Source organism: Chenopodium album, chromosome 15, assembly GCF_948465745.1.
Source record: "Chenopodium album chromosome 15, dcCheAlbu1.1, whole genome shotgun sequence".
Taxonomy (NCBI): domain Eukaryota; kingdom Viridiplantae; phylum Streptophyta; class Magnoliopsida; order Caryophyllales; family Amaranthaceae; genus Chenopodium; species Chenopodium album.
In genome coordinates, this window is record NC_137848.1 from 47,036,059 (window position 1) to 47,052,450 (window position 16,392).

Sequence of the window (16,392 nt, forward strand, 5' to 3'; positions counted from 1 at the left end):
GGAGAAAACCTGACTATGTCTGCCGACTTCGCAAAGCTCTCTTTGGTTTGAAACAAGCTCCATGGGCTTGGTATCAATGGTTTGTGAATTTTCTACTAAAGTTTGGTTTCTTCATTGCTAAGAGTGATAATTCTCTCTTCACTTTTCGGCAAGGTGACGATGCGACATATTTACTGCTTTATGTTGATATTATTTTAGCTACATCTTCTGGCAGGTTGCGCATAGGAATCATCTCTAGGCTGCAAACAAAGTTTCTTATGTTAGACTTGGGGCCATTGAATTACTTTTTGGGCATTACGGTGACCCGCACTCCTCTTACATGCTATTATCTCAGCAGAAATATGCTTAAGACATCTTAGAGCGTGCAGGTATGAGCTTTCTAGTTGACACTAAGTCTAAACTTAGTACAAATTTGGGACCTCCCTTTCGGGATCCTACTTTGTATCTCATCCTTACAGGTGCACTTCGGTATCTCACTTTCACTCGTTGTGATATTACTTATGCTGTATAATAAGTGTGTTTATTTATGCACGATCCCAGGGAATCGCATTTTGATGCTTTGAAACGCATTCTGCGTTATATTCAGGGTACCATTGATCATGGCTTACATTTATATCAGTCTGCTCTAACTCGTTTGATTACCTATACTGACATTGACTGGGGAGGTTTTCCCGACACCCGCCATGCCGCATCGGGTTATTGTTTCTTTCTCGGAGACAACCTCGTTTCTTGGTCAGCTAAGCGTCAACCCACTTTATCTAAATCGAGTGTAGAAGCAGAATATCGAGGCGTCGCAAACGCTGTTTTTGAGACTAGTTGGCTTCTTAATCATTAGTTTAAGGTCACATTTAGCTCATTTGATTGATTTAAATTTATTTTTCTATTTTAATTATTTAACTAGTATTTAGTATGTATGATATACGGATTATATTGGTTTGTAATTTTTTTTAATGAGTAGATCAAGTTATGTTTGTCTTTTAAAAATAAAAATAGAGAATTTTTTTTAACAACGAATATATTTATAAAAAATTATTCCTTATAAAAATTAACAATAATTAAAAACACACATTCATGGGGTGAAGTTAGGTAAATATGTTGAACCTATCTCTCATCTCTTTTTTGCTGATGATAGTATGCTATTTATAAGAGCAAATGAAGATGAAACCGACACAGTTCTTGATATTCTTTCAACCTATGAGTTGGCGTCGGGCCAAAAATTGAATATGGAAAAATCGGAAGTGTCCTTTAGCCGAAACATTGATCAATAGAAGAAAAATACGCTTCAGATGAAGTTATCTTTTAAGGCTGTCGATAAACATGACAAATATTTAGGATTTCCAACTTACATTGGAGATTCTAAAAAGAAGATTTTTTAAAGTATTCAAGATAGGGTTTGGAAAAAACTCAAAGATTAGAAGGAATTTTTTTTTTTTAAAACAAGCTGGCTGGGAAATTCTCATTAAATCTGTAGGACTTTAGATACTCTAAGCGGATTGCATGAATTATATTCATAAGAATCTAATAACCAAGATCAATGCACAACACATAAAGAACATATAATTGTACCTTTGAAGTGTGATTCCACGTGTGATTGAGCAAGAACAATAGGAGAACAAGAACCCCAAGTGTGATTCCTCTACTTAGTCCACTGGAACAGATTGAACCTCCAATAATGCTAGTTAGTTGTGATTGAACCCTTTCAATCAACCTTCTAAGGAGAGGAGATGAACGAATTAACCACGAACAACCACCACGAGCACCACACACCACCAAGGAGAGGTGGTCGGCCATACGGACGGGTGAGAGAGGGGGAGGGCGTGCGTGAGAGAGAAAAATATTAGGGTTTTTGGAAATATTGTTGCCTCCCTTCACAATTCATTGTCTGTTAATTATGACTTGTTTCAACCCTAGGCATAGGCTTTATTTATAGATCATATCTAGAAATAAGAGTCCATGTTAAGCCTAAATTCCTAACTACTCTAGCCCAATGCCTTACATGGTTTGTCATAGCCGCACGAGGCCCATTAATGTATCTCACACTTGTTCAATCTGATACCCTTGTGTATGACCTCATAGGATCCATTCTATTAGACTTTGGACCATTTGACTAGCCTAAAGATCATTTGTCATATCTAGCAATAGACAATAATGACCCAAAAGAATGAACTAATTATCTCCATAATAGTGATCCTTGATATATCTAGTAATTGGACTTGACGAAGACATAATTCCTTCAAAATCTGTAGCCCAAGCGATTCTGATATATGCTATGCAATGTTTTTCTATTCCCATTAGTATCCTTAATGCGGTGGAAAATATATGTAGAAATTACTTTTGGGGACAAAAAAGTGAAGAGAGGAAGATGTGCTGGGTAGCATGGAATAAAATGTACAGAGCAAAAAATCAAGGAAGAATGGGGTTCCGAATATGCAATTATTTAACAAAGCAATGTTGGCAAAGCAAGTTCGGCGGATTTTCACTAATGAAAATTCTTTGATGTCTCGGGTGCTTAAAGGTAAATATTTTCCCTCCTCCAATTTTTTTTAATGCGAAAATGGTTTCGGGTATGAGTTTTACTTGGCGTTTTATTTTGAGTGTGTGGAATGTCATTGAAAAAAGGGCGAGGATAATTGTTGGTGGGGGATGTAGCATCAACATTTGGGATGACCTGTGGGTTCCTAATCTACCCAATTTTCGTGTGCTCTCTACCAAAGGCGAAGGGGGAAATCTATCAACTGTTGTGAATGAGTTATGGGATGATCGAAGGTTGAACTTGAGTATTCTTCAAGATTTATTTTATGAAAGGGAAGTAAATGAAATATGCAGCATTCCAAATCCCATGTTTGATGACTTGGATGCCTGGTGCTGGCATCACTCGAAGGACGGCATCTATAGTGTAAAGGTGCGTATAACCTCCTTAAATTATTGATGGGTAAGTAAGGGGCAGGGCGTCTTCATCTTGTGTTCCCCCTTCTTTCAACTGGAGGATCATTTGGCATGCCAAGGTTCCTCCAAAAATCAAAATTTTTGCTTGGAGGTGTATTAAGGATGCTATCCTTTTGAGGATAAGGCTAATTGCGAGGGGAATGGACGATGATTGCATATGCCCAACATGTGGAGAATCGGAGGAAACTACCATGCATATATTGCTGCTTTGTCCTAAAGTTAGTCCGATTTGGAGACATTTAGTGTTAAGGCTTGACTTAAGTGCTGATGAGGATGGCTGCTTTCGAAGTTGGTGTGCTAGAGTTAGTGAAAAAATCAAAGACTCAAGGTGGTGGGATTTGTTTTGGTGCTTAGTGTGGGTGTTTGGTTGAAGTGCAACTTGTGGGTTTTTGAAAAGAAAACAAAGGCTGAGCATGTTATACTACATAAGGCTGCTGGGTTGGTTGGTGAGTATGAAGATGCTATGGAGGTTTGCTCTGCTGGGCTGCCATCTTAAAGCTTAGGGTCGGTTTGGAAAGATGCCCCTGATAGGCTTTACAAAATGAATTCTAATGCAAATTTCTGCATTCGGCGCTAGCTTGGTGTGAATGGTGTGCTAAGGGTGAAGCTAATGCTAAATGCCTCAAGACTATGTTAGAGGCTGGTTTTAGAAGGTTTGTTCTTGAAACTGACAATATCAAGCTTTTCCACCATATGAAGAAGGGTGTCACACTTCCGAATGCTTTTAGAGATGTGGTCAAAGATATCCTACGTACGGATGTCAAAACTTTGTATTTCTTGCTCTTTCTCTTTTGTGAAAAGAATGGGTATTATATAGTGTTGTTCATAGCTTAGGCTAAGTTAAGTAGCTCTTTTAGTGAATATCGAGTATGGTTAGCAGAGTATCCCCCGGAAATTCATAGGGTAAATGATCTCGAACTTTTGATGAATTAATAAAGCTAAGCTCGGTTTTGTGTAAAAAAAAAACAATAAAAAAAACCAAAAAAAAAAAATTATATGTAAATATCTGCTTGTAGAGTAGAATATAAAATTTAGAAATGATGATTTTTTTTTAAAAAAATCTAACTAAGAATAAAAAGAAATATAGAAAATTGAAAAAAAAGTTTATCTTAAAAATACACGATAACATTTTTAAAATCATAAACTAATGTAAAAATTTATTTTAAAAATGTAAATTAAAAAATTATCTAAATCCATACAAATGGTTTATGGACCTAATTTTAAATATAACCATAACAATACTTCTGAAACGAAAAAAACAAAAAAAGTGTTTTAATTTTTTTAATTTTATTTTTGTATATAGTCGAAGCTTCCAAGGTAAGAAAACAAAAAACCATAATAATATATTTTAAGGAAACTATATAAAATTACAATATTAACCTAGATTTTTGAAAAAGCGAAACGAAATTATAGAAGAAATTTAGAATTGAAAATAAAAAAATCAAATAGCAAATCTTTAAACTTGAAAATAAAAAAATATAAAAAAGATCTTTTAAAAAAGCTAAATGAGATTCTAATGCGGTACAATTCGTTTAAATCATAGAAAAAAGAAAAAATAAAGAATTTCATAATTAGCTTTGTAAAGAATAAATATCAAAATCAAGTTTAAAAATTAAAAAGCATTCTTAAATGAAAACGGAAACATAAAACGAAAACAAAATAAATTAAACTACACATCTAACTTTAAAAACATTGGAAAAAAATAAAAAATGGTACATATTTTTAAAAAAGATCCATACAAAATCCAAAACAACAATTTTCTTTGAAAAATAACTAAACACAAAAATAATCAAACAAAAAAAGCCTTTTGTACACAAATTGGAAAAAAATGTATAATTTAAATAAAAACCACGATTTTAATGTATAGTAAATATAAGTAACGAAATTAAAAATATTGTACAATGAAAATAAATTTTAAAAATCTATAGAGACTATAAAAGAAAAATATTTATACAAACATTGTGTTTTAAAAAAAATAAAATAAAATAAATTATGCAGACCTTTTGTTTCAAAAAATTCAGAAAAAATATATTGTAGAATTTGTTTAAGAACTGATGATAAAATTTTAAGATAAACTTATTGACTTGAATGTCAACACAGTCATATAATCCTCTTTGATAATGCAGGATATTAAGACATATGATATCATATTGCTTATATTTATATGATGGTAGACTTTTTGTAGTTTTGTTTCTAAATAGATATCTATGTTGTTATTGACTTGAAATTATATTTATTGAACTTAAATTACTTTTATTGAACTGAAAATATTTTTACCAAACTATAATTATTTTTACTAATCAAAACTTATTTTTTTGCTGATTCTTTATTATTTTTTAAAAATAAATCAAATATATTATAAATAGATCTTATTTTCAAGAAATTTTTAAAACGAGTTTTACCATGGAAATAGAATAGAGTTGTAAGATATTTATTAAAATTTAAAATTAATTATTATATATGAAATATCATAAGTATATTGATAATAAAACTCTATACAATATTTTTACCTTAAATAATCTATCCAAAATTTGCTTACTTTAATTAGCATAATATGTGTCACGATAATACCTATTTATCGCTTACGTGGCGAGATACCTGACAAATAGTTGGAATGGTAAGTGGTACTGTCTCGTGGCCTGGCTGCAAGATCCGTCTTTTTTATTTATTAGTGATATGATATTAATGTAAAAGGTTTCAAGAAAGAAAACGGAGCAAGTAATAAATATGAAGGGAGTATTAAATAACTGTAGCACATGATCTTAGTTAAGAGAAGGATAAACATAATACGTAAGAATATTTTTATACATACATGGATGAATATAATCCTGTTTTAATAAGGAAGATTTTAATTTAGTTGATTAGGAAACAAATTCATTAAAATTTATAATAGGAAATTTATAAACAAAGAAACACATATTTGATTAAGAAAGTTACTTAATTGTAAAAGAAGATGATGGATTAGATTTTTTTTTTAATTCAACATTGTATTATAACCCAATATAGGTATTAAGGTATTTTAAGAAGGACACCACAAACTTTCCCTTGGCGTATAAAATATAATTAAATTTATTAAACAATACATAATAAAATCGAAATGAGTAATAAAGAGTAATAAGGTAAGTAGAATAAACGTTTTAGCTTGCTATTTAATTAAGGGTACATAACAACTTATAAATAAAGTCATAAAATATAAAACGCAAATGGATCATCCATCCAAACTTGAAAACTATCCCCTTAATTTTACTAGCTAACAATTAAAAATAGTTTTATTTTTTTCTTAGACAACTAAAAATAGTTAATTAACTTTGAGTTTTGCAACGACATCCACTATTGAAGACCTAAGGTGGCAAATTGCCTTTAAAGGCTTTTCCTTAGGACCAATATTAACACCACTCTTCATACTGAAGTCTACTAATCCATCCTCAGGTGCTTCCCAATCAAAACGGTGGTTTACCCTGTGGCGGATGTCAGCGGTTCGAGTCCGCTTATCTCCAACTCGTGAACTTATATTGAATAAGAGTCGCCAAAGCCAAAGTGATGTTCCTAATAGCAAAGGTGCTCCTCGGGAAAGACCTCCTCCCAATTCCAAAGGGTAAAAACTTGTACCCTTCGCTCTCATAAGCAAATCTCTCCGGCTTAAACACATTTGGCTCGTCCCATAGGCTAGGGTCCCTCTGTATCACCCAAGCATTGACATGGAGCATAGTACCTTTTTTTACATGGAACCCTTCAATAGTGCAGTCTTTGGATGAGTAATGTAGGAATAATAGTGGTGCAGGTGGGAAAAGTCTTAGAGTCTCATACATTATCCAACGTATGTAGCTCAATTTCAGTACATCGGATTCATCTACGAGTCTTCCTTTGCCTACGATTAGATCAATTTCTTCCCTTGCTTTTGCAATGATTTTTGGGTTGTTTATGAGGTTTGACATTGCCCACTCCAAGGTTTGAATTGTTGTTTCTAATCCTGATAACAGTTGCATCTGATATATAGATAATCATATGGATTTTATGAGTAACACTCCCTCCATTTATTAATAAAAGGAAATTCTATTAATTCCTAATTCATATTAATTCCTAGTAAGACAACTTCTCATTTATTAATATTAACGCTAGAGGTAGTATGAGATACACACTTGCTAGTAGAAGAAAGTTCACTTTGTTGATCAAGGTTTCATCACAAAACCATGTGACATTCAAATAAGTAGATTCTAAGTCTTATAAAATGTTGAGCTCATTTTTTTAATAATCAATGTGGAATAATTACATTTGTTCATTTAGAAGTCTACACTTCAACAAAATTTACACTTCCCCTCACATTATCAACACTATATTAATGCATGTCTATTTCTTGTGATGAGCCATTGTCGTCTTTACTTATGATGATGATGATTGATGAACCTTAAATTAAGCAATAATAATATGGGGATACTAAAAACGACCAACATAGCCAAACATTTTCCTCACAAATAAATATTGCATTTACTAAATTTTCCATAATAATTAAGGCAAATTAGGATAAAATCTTTTCTTACCTTTTCTTTCTTATCTTAAAATAATTCTTTTGTCTTAAAGGGTTTCTATTTTTTAAGGAATCATATAATTACTTTATCTATTTCCATTTTCTTACTTTCCACTTTATTATTCCTATTTGCCATATCACTTTCCAAATAAAATTCGTGACAACTTTTTAATTTTATCAATCACATATTGCGACCTTTAGCATTTTCTTTGAATCTTAATTATGAATTTTTTATATATAATTATATGTATCAAAGCTAAATTATCACGATTAATAAACAATTTGAGGAATTAACAAAGCTTTATTTCTATAGGCAAACGGAGTAATCTTACCAAAATGAAACTTTTGATGAATTCATCTGTGTAGCAATCAGGTTCAGCTTCCTGAAATTCTAGCAATTGTTTAATTAAATTTTTTGTCACAACTTCCTCACCACAAGATGATCTTCTTCTAATACTTTCTCTAAACTCATCAAGCAAATTTTTTAAATATTCATCTCTCTTCTTCCAAAGCTTTTTCAAATTCTTCTCTATCCCTCCAAAATCTACCCACCTCAAAATGGGAAAGAAATCACATATTGTCACGGAACTAGGAGGTGTCAAATCCATGTTATCCCATGGCTTCCCATTTACTACCCACATCACAAAGTTGTGCGCTACCTTATTAAATATTTTATTTAAGTTAACTTTTCGGGTCCCACCCTCGGACTCGGTTAGAAGCTCTAAGATCATGTTATGGATCTCAGCTTTCCGGGTGGGGCTTGCTTCAGTAAGCTTACGAACAGAAAACAATTTTAAGACCCCAATACGTCGGAGATTCCTCCAATGGTCCCCATATGGAGACCATATAAGGATCGAAGAGTTGTATCCTAAAACCTCACCAACAATGAACTTAGGTCGGTTTGCAAATACAATGTCATTTTTATTGAGGCATTCCTCGACAGCCGATAGAGAGGAGACAACCAAAAGGGGCTGACAACCCAAACGCAAGGAGAAGATTGGGCCGTAACGTTCTGAGAGGGTTAGGAGTATTTTGTGGAAAGGAGGCTTGAGTAGGTGTAGGTGACCCCATGTAGGAATTGATGGTGGACTTGGTGGGAGGTTCTCGCCCTTTGCTTTAGAGGGCCATAGGATTTTGTAAAGGAATATTATTATTGCAAAAAGAGATGAGTACAAGTACATTTTCTCCATTTCCATGGGTTTTTGTTGTATGAATATGATTGTTTGTGATAAGGATATCGTTACATATGAAAGTAGGAGAGAGTATTTATAATCGAACGGGCAAATAGTCATGATATTTGGCAATAAAAAAAAATTCCTTGGTCTTATGTATTGGTCAAAGATGATGACAATGCATGTGAAGCATGTGGGCTTGTGAAAGTTAAGAAAATAAAAGTAAAACAATATTTTTTTTTAGGAAATTAAATATTCTTAACATATAAGGAAGATATTTATACTTAAAAATGGGTAAGATCAATTTGATTATATCCTAATATGGTTTTTTTTTTTTTATAATTTTTTTTAAAGGTAGTAAATATTTAATGAGTAAACAAAAAATTAACTATCTTAAATCTCTTTATTGATAAACATTTAATTTTTGAATGAAAGTATTTTCTATGGTAAAAAAAAAACTAATAATTTCTTTATTTTCTTTAATGTAAATGCAATATACCTTTTTGGGACACTCTTTATGAAAGAGATTAAGCTATTTAAATGATCAGATTATTCAAAAGAATTTATACAATTAGTGCCTAACCCTTCTCTAATCTCAATGTTCAACTTATTTAGATAAAGTTGCTCGTTTATCCATCCTAATATATACTATATATATTAAAAGGCGTTTCAAACAAAGTGTACGTGGCGCATGCTCTTCTCTATATGTTTTCCATTGCATGTGAAATAAATATCAATTTATAATAAAAAAGGTTACCTATGAGATTCAATCACGCAAACTTTAATTGTAAAACTAAGTGTCTTAAGACTAAGCTACGTCACACATTATGTTAGTTTTTTAATGTAAACTATTAATAAGTAGTGAATGACAATAAGAATAATAAATTTCTTTTGAGAAAGTAATGAATAAAAAATATAATAAGAAAAAATTGAGTTATAATTAAATTAAAATGTAATATTTTAATGTCAACCCCATGTAATAAGCCGAGGCATTGACCAGTCCCAAATACTAGTCGATTTTTTTAAAAGCGTGCCAAGATTGTTTGTTTCATTTAATAGAAAATAAAGAATGTATTTAATTTTTAAATTTTTTAAAAAGTTGTTAATGTTGTTGGCACTTTGTTCAACATTACATCCAAATTGTTTCTAAAGCATTGAATGAGGGGTTTCATACTACTTACTTCATTTCGAAATAATTGACAAGCTCTTTTAGACATTTTAGTCTAAGAAAATGATAGGCGGTGATCACAAAAAGTGACTTCTATAATGTAAAATAAATTTAGTGGGTTTGTGTAGGGAATATTTCCAACATCAACTTTGAGCCCCACTGTGATCATGCTTTTAAGTATGGTGGTGTCAAAAGGGAAGGAACCTAGAGGTAAAAGAGTCGCCAATAAGTTTTAGGAACTTGTAAATCGTTCACGGGTGTGAAGGTTACACTCCATTCATGATCACGGAGATTGCTAACTCCATAGTGGTCCGAAACCATGACTGGATATTCAGGGATGATGGTATGAATCCAACCTAAAAGTGATTGAAGCGGCCCTAAATCAGCCTATACTTAATTCTTATGATATTCATGTGCGCTTTTCGATCAACATATATTTATCAAATTAATCCTAAGCATATTTAATTATGTTGGCTGATTATTAATGCACAATTAGATCTATTATTGGCGATCACTTGAATTAAAATCATATTAGCCTAAATCAAATTATTAATTATCTTATTAGGCGTGATTCCAAATAAAATTTCCTTTAATCCTGCAAGATAGGGTGTGATCAAGCAATAACAATAAATAATGAATATTCAAGCAATGTATAATTGACACAACAATCATCATCATATTCAAAATCATCAAAACATGATTAGCAAGATCTAATTATGATATCAAACAAACTAATAACAAATCCTAGCATGTCACTAATAATAATGATCAAAGCTTTATCCTAAACATGATACTAAAAACATGATATTAGAAATATTAAAAGCATCCTAAACATGATACTAGGAATCAAAATCGACGTCCTAACATAGTAATAGGAATTAACATAAGATTCTAAGCATGATTTCTATATCAAATGAATAATTAAGCGAACGAATTACTCAATTTGATGCCTCGTATCTCTTTCTATCAAAACAATACACACGTTAGTAAAATTCAAGAAAGATTAAATGAAACAAATAAATTAAATAGGAATTGAAACATAGATTAAGGATCAAACCCTCAGAACTGTCAACCTTTTACGTCAAGGTCGAAGGCAACTACGAGATTGGCTAGGAGTATTCAAGGTTTGTGAAGGACGTATGGTGTTTTATTAGGAAAGGTATCGAGGATGTATGTTTGAATGCGTAGGGATGTGTTTAGGTTAAGGCTAGGCTAGAAATAAAGAAAGAGAGAGAAGAAGAATAAGCTTTAGCTTAGAAAGGTAGAAAAGGTGATGATTGTTTGTGAATGAAATCGGGGTGATACGACCTCTATTTATAGGGAAAAAGATGGTCGAAGATCAGAAAAGAGTCTGAATCCGAATCAAAATAAAACAAAAGCTATCACGGCGCGCCAGCTTTGCCACGGCGCAACAGCCTTCTTGCGGCGTGGTAGTTTTGTGGCTTAAAGATGGTTTTTGGAAGATAAAACTCATACGGAATCCCACTTCCAATAAAATTGGGTTAATCAAATTTCATACGTATTATACCTTGTTCGGGATTAAAATCATTAAAAAAACAAATGTTTTTATCCGATGCCTTTATCTTTTCGAAAATAAGATAAATTAGAACCTTCTAAAGGGTTCTAGAAGCTAATAACAAATCCTAAGGGATTTAGGATCAAAAACAAACTTCTAGAGGATTCTAGAAGCTTACAATAAATCCTAATTGATTTAGGAATGAGGTTAAGGTTAACGGGCCCTCCACATGATCATTGGGTCGTAGGTAAGACTCGGTTGTAATATGTAATTAGTAATATAAAAAAAAAGTATAAATTGTAGTGAATATAACTATATCTCACTTGAGTATATATATTTTTATTTACCTATATATAAACCATCAAAGTTAGTCAAAATTGAGTATGTAAATAAATAATAAAGGAGGGAGTATATGACCTCGTTTGGCAATCAATGGGTAGTTGATAACTAAGGGCCTATTCTGGATTACTGAAAACAACTGAACTGATTGGGGCTGAACTGAACTTAATAAAGCTTAATTGAATTGTTTATGAGAGAAGGAAATTAGGAACTAAACTGAATTGAAATTATTGAAGCTAAACTAAACTGAACTGAAATTAAGTTGAACAGAACAACCCCTAAAGCTGATTTTATTATAAGAATTGACCAGTTGACTATTTAAGCTGATTCAGCTATTGATTATATTGCTTACTTTAAAGTGTTTGGTAAGAAACTATGAATTGTTAGCTGATATATTTGAAAATGTAATCCAAAAAAAAAAAAAAAAAAAAATTGGACATTGATTTAATTGATGTTGAAAACTAGTAATCGATAGAATTATATACTTGCTTTATTTTCTTTTATGTGCAATACTTTGCTAAAATGAAAATGTCATAATATGTGCAACACATCTCAAAATAAAAACTTTTTTTTTTAATATAAGATTACCATACAACCCTTAGTTAAACCAATAATAAATACAATGGTTTTCAGAAGAAGATAAGTATTGTAACTCTATAATTTTAGCCATTGATATATATATATATATATATATATATGTATATATATATATATATATATATATATATATATATGTATATATATATATATATATATATATATATATATATATAATGTGTGTGTGTGTGTTGTGTGTGTGACAATAAGAATAATATTATCATTAATAAATAGATCTAGAGAAAATAACTGTAGACACCTGATTGTGTCTCTCCAAAACCAAACCCAGTGATGAATATCTTTCACTCATTTGATTATCGAACGAGGTGAAATACGAAAGAGTCTCGTGATGCACCTGTTTTTAATAAAATATTTCTTTCTATTTTCGAAAATATTTCTTTTCGCACCTTATTTGTGGAGAATGACCAGTCCAATTTAGTTTGGTCCATGATATGGGTCCAATAATAGTGTAGTTGGATAGGGCTCAAAAAGAGCTTTCCAACGATATATTATAAGCCCAATTCTGATGAATAATGAGGAAGTTATACCTAAAATACTAAATTGGGCCCAAAATGGTTTTATATGGCCCAAAGATCAAGTGGAGGGCCTATTAATTATCATTCCTAAATTTATTAGGAATTACTTTAATTTTCTAGATTAATCTAGAAGGTTATTTTTAAATTATAATAGAGTTAGGATTAATAATTATACTTTTATATTATTTAGAAAAGATAAGGAATTCAATTTGAAATAAACACAAGTGTTTTAAAAGATAAATATGATTTTAATTAGGATAATTACGAAGTCTAATTACCTAATTATATTGGGAAAAGGACTCCGTACAGGATTTTTATCCTGATCAAGCCATCCCAGCGCAGAGAGCCTATCGTATCGCGATAGGGTTTGTCGCGTCGCGATACCCTATCGCATTGCGATAGGGTTGTTTTACTTCGAGTTAAATTCTGACTCTTTTCGAAGCGTTTCGGATGTTTTCTTTATAAATAGGGGCATTATTTCCTCGTTTTCAATCATCAACAATCATCTAATTCTATTCTTCTCTCTCTTTAAGCTAGAAGCTTGTTCTTTCTCCCTCTTGCTAAGCCTTCCCCTTTTCAAATACAATACCGCATTCACGAGTCTTAGACGCCCCTAACCAAGATCGAAGTTGCCTTCTCCCTAGACGTGAAAGGTTGATAATTTCTAAGGGTTTGGTCCCAAATCTCTATTTCAATTATTTAGATTAATTGTTTGATTTAATATTTTCCTTGAAATTACTAACGTGTGTATTGTTTTGATAGAAAGAGATACGAGGCAACAAATTAAGTTGTTTTATTGTTTTATTTTATAGAAAGCATGTTTAGATTATTTTAATTCCTAGTGTCATGTTAGGACGTTATTTATTGCTTTCTAGTATCAAGCTTAGGTTGCTTTTTATTTCTTCTATCATGTTAGTATCATGTTAGGGCTAAAGCTTTGATCTTTATTGTTTAGTTACATGCTAGGATTTGTTATTAATCTTGTTAGTATCATGCCTAGGATCTTGCTAATAATATTATTATGCTTTATTGAGATTTTTTTATGGTGATGATGATTTTTTGTATCAATATTTATATGTTACTTGATATTATTGTTATTGCTTGATCACGCTCTCTCTTGCAGGTTTAAAGAGAATTTGTACTTGAAATCACGCTTAATAAGATAGTTAATAATCTTGTTTAGGCTAATATGATTTTAATTCAAATGATCGCCAATAATAGTTTTGTTTGTGCATTAATATTCAACCAACATAGATTAAACAGGTTTAGGATTAATATATTGATTGTATGTTAGTTGGAAAGCGCACATGAATATGAGAAGAATAAAGTAGAGGCCTATTTTTAGGGCAGGTTCAATCTCTTTTAGGTTGAATTTGTACCTTCATCCCCGAATATCCAGTCATGGTTCCAGACCACTATGGAATTAGCAATCTCATGGATCGTGAAGGGGTGTAACATTCACCCTGTGAACGGTTTACAAGTTCCTAAAACTTGTTGGCGACTCTTTTGCTCTAGCTTCCTTCCGTTTGGACGCCACCATGCTTAAGTGTATGATCACAGTGGGGCTCAAGTATGGGATGATTGAAATATTCCTTTCATTTTTTTGGCTACTCCACCGGGGAGGATTTCTCTTTTAATTCCCAAAATTAATTTTGGCAATAATTTAGAATGAGTGGATGAGACTCGAAAAGTTCTAAGTATTCATGTGCGTAATTTTGATTGACATAAGCATAAAAAAGGTCCGCATTAGATAGACCATCTGTAATGCATAAAAACATAGGCTTTTTTACACGTAGGAAATTTGGGAAATATCTTTCACAACTAGAATCGAAAAAACGCTGCGAAAACTAGAAAATTCTAAGAACAAATAGAGTTGCTGAGGCATGTTAGAACTGGCGCTGAGAAAACAGTGCCCATCGCAGTGTGAAGGCTCTGTCGCGACGCGATAGCAATATCGCAGCGTGACAGGGCTATCGTCTCGCGATAGTCCCTGTTGTCTCGCGCTACGTTCTTCCTATACCGAGTAAGAAATCTGCGTTCTTGCTTTGACTGGTTCTAGTACTGTTTGCTCGGTTTTACTTCCTGATTGAGTTTTTCTCACTTTTCTGATCCTATATGTGTTCTATGGCCATAACCCTCTGGGAATTCACGCTCCATCTACCCAATTGAATGCTCATTGCAACGAAGGGTACATTCGAGTTTGTGAATTCACCAAACCATGGAAACAAGTTTAACTTGTGGGGTCCCATCCATACGCGCCAACTCTTCCAAAGGTAAGGCTTCCGCGCGATGCATCCGGACTCATAACCATGGACCCTCTTTGACTAACCCTTATCCTTGAACTTTAGAGAACTAGAGCCATGGTTAAGTTGCAAACTCATTGCATCATATTATGCTTACTTGACTCTTGTGCATTCTTGCTTGTGCATAATCTATATGTGTTTACACTAACCGTTTGTTTGACTTGTGTATAAATCTAAATAAACTAATTAATGACTATATAGGACTTTGATTAATTAATTATTTAATTAATTAATTTGGTTAATTAAAGCCTAATAAATTGACTAAATCTGACTTAGTACGACTATAGGCTCGCCCTTTTAAGGTAGAAAACTTGAAACAGGCCCAGACCGACGTTTTTGTAATGATGCGAAGGTTGACCTGTGGCGCGACACGAAAGTGTCCATCGCGACGCGATAATCATATCGCGCCGCGATGGCCCCTGGCGTTTCGCGACAGTCCCATTGCTTCAGCGACGGTCCAGTTTTCTGCCTGAGTCCTCACATCGAGTCTAATTAATCAGTTTATTAATAATTAAAGCTTTATTTAGTCCATTAATTGAGTCTAGGAATATAGTCCCATGGTCTTACACAAGTGTCAAAGCATGCCACTTTCACTCACTTTCTAAGCACACACTTTGTATATATGTTCACCATGACCATTTCTAGAGTCTTGTGTGCACGTGTTTTCCGTCAATTTTTTTAGGGGGGGTAAGTCAGATATTAATCCTCCCAACATAACCATGTTGCTTGAACCTTATACTTGATTCCCAAAAACATGCACCTTATTTTTGCATTTTAAACCCAATAAAGTCAAAGTCAATTTGAGTCAAGTCATTAAGTTAAAATGGTTTAATATTTACAGCGCTTGATCAAGAAAGGAAGGGCGACTAATCAAAGACAACACCTTCGTCCAAGTCTTACTTTTTGATAAACCGTTTTGACAAAGAAGAAAGGCTAAGAAGAAAATGGCAACCTAGGAAGAAGTTAATGAGCTAAGACAGAACATGGCTAGTTTGACCGAGATATTCAAAACTCTTGCTCTCCAAGTCAATGACCCTGAAAAACAACAACAGCTCGAGCGAATGGAAGAAAGCTTGAGCAAAATCTTGAATGACTACAAGTTCCAAGGGATTAGCTCACAAGGGGTCTCTTTGGACAAGGAACTTCTTCTGCAGAAGTTCAATGCCAACGATATCCCTAAGTTCAAGCCAACTGATAACCCTTACTTTCATTTAAGAGCTTTTGAAACAAAAATGAACATTAAGGGGATTGATAAGAAAGCTTTCCATTCGTTGTTCTCTTTATCTTTAG

General features: G+C 32.6%; 1 pseudogene; it reads right to left on the reverse strand.

The window, feature by feature from the left end:
• Positions 1-6,244: 6,244 nt before the first annotated feature.
• Positions 6,245-8,667, reverse strand: LOC145581300 (cytochrome P450 81Q32 pseudogene; annotated as a pseudogene).
• Between the last annotated feature and the right edge of the window lie 7,725 nt (positions 8,668-16,392).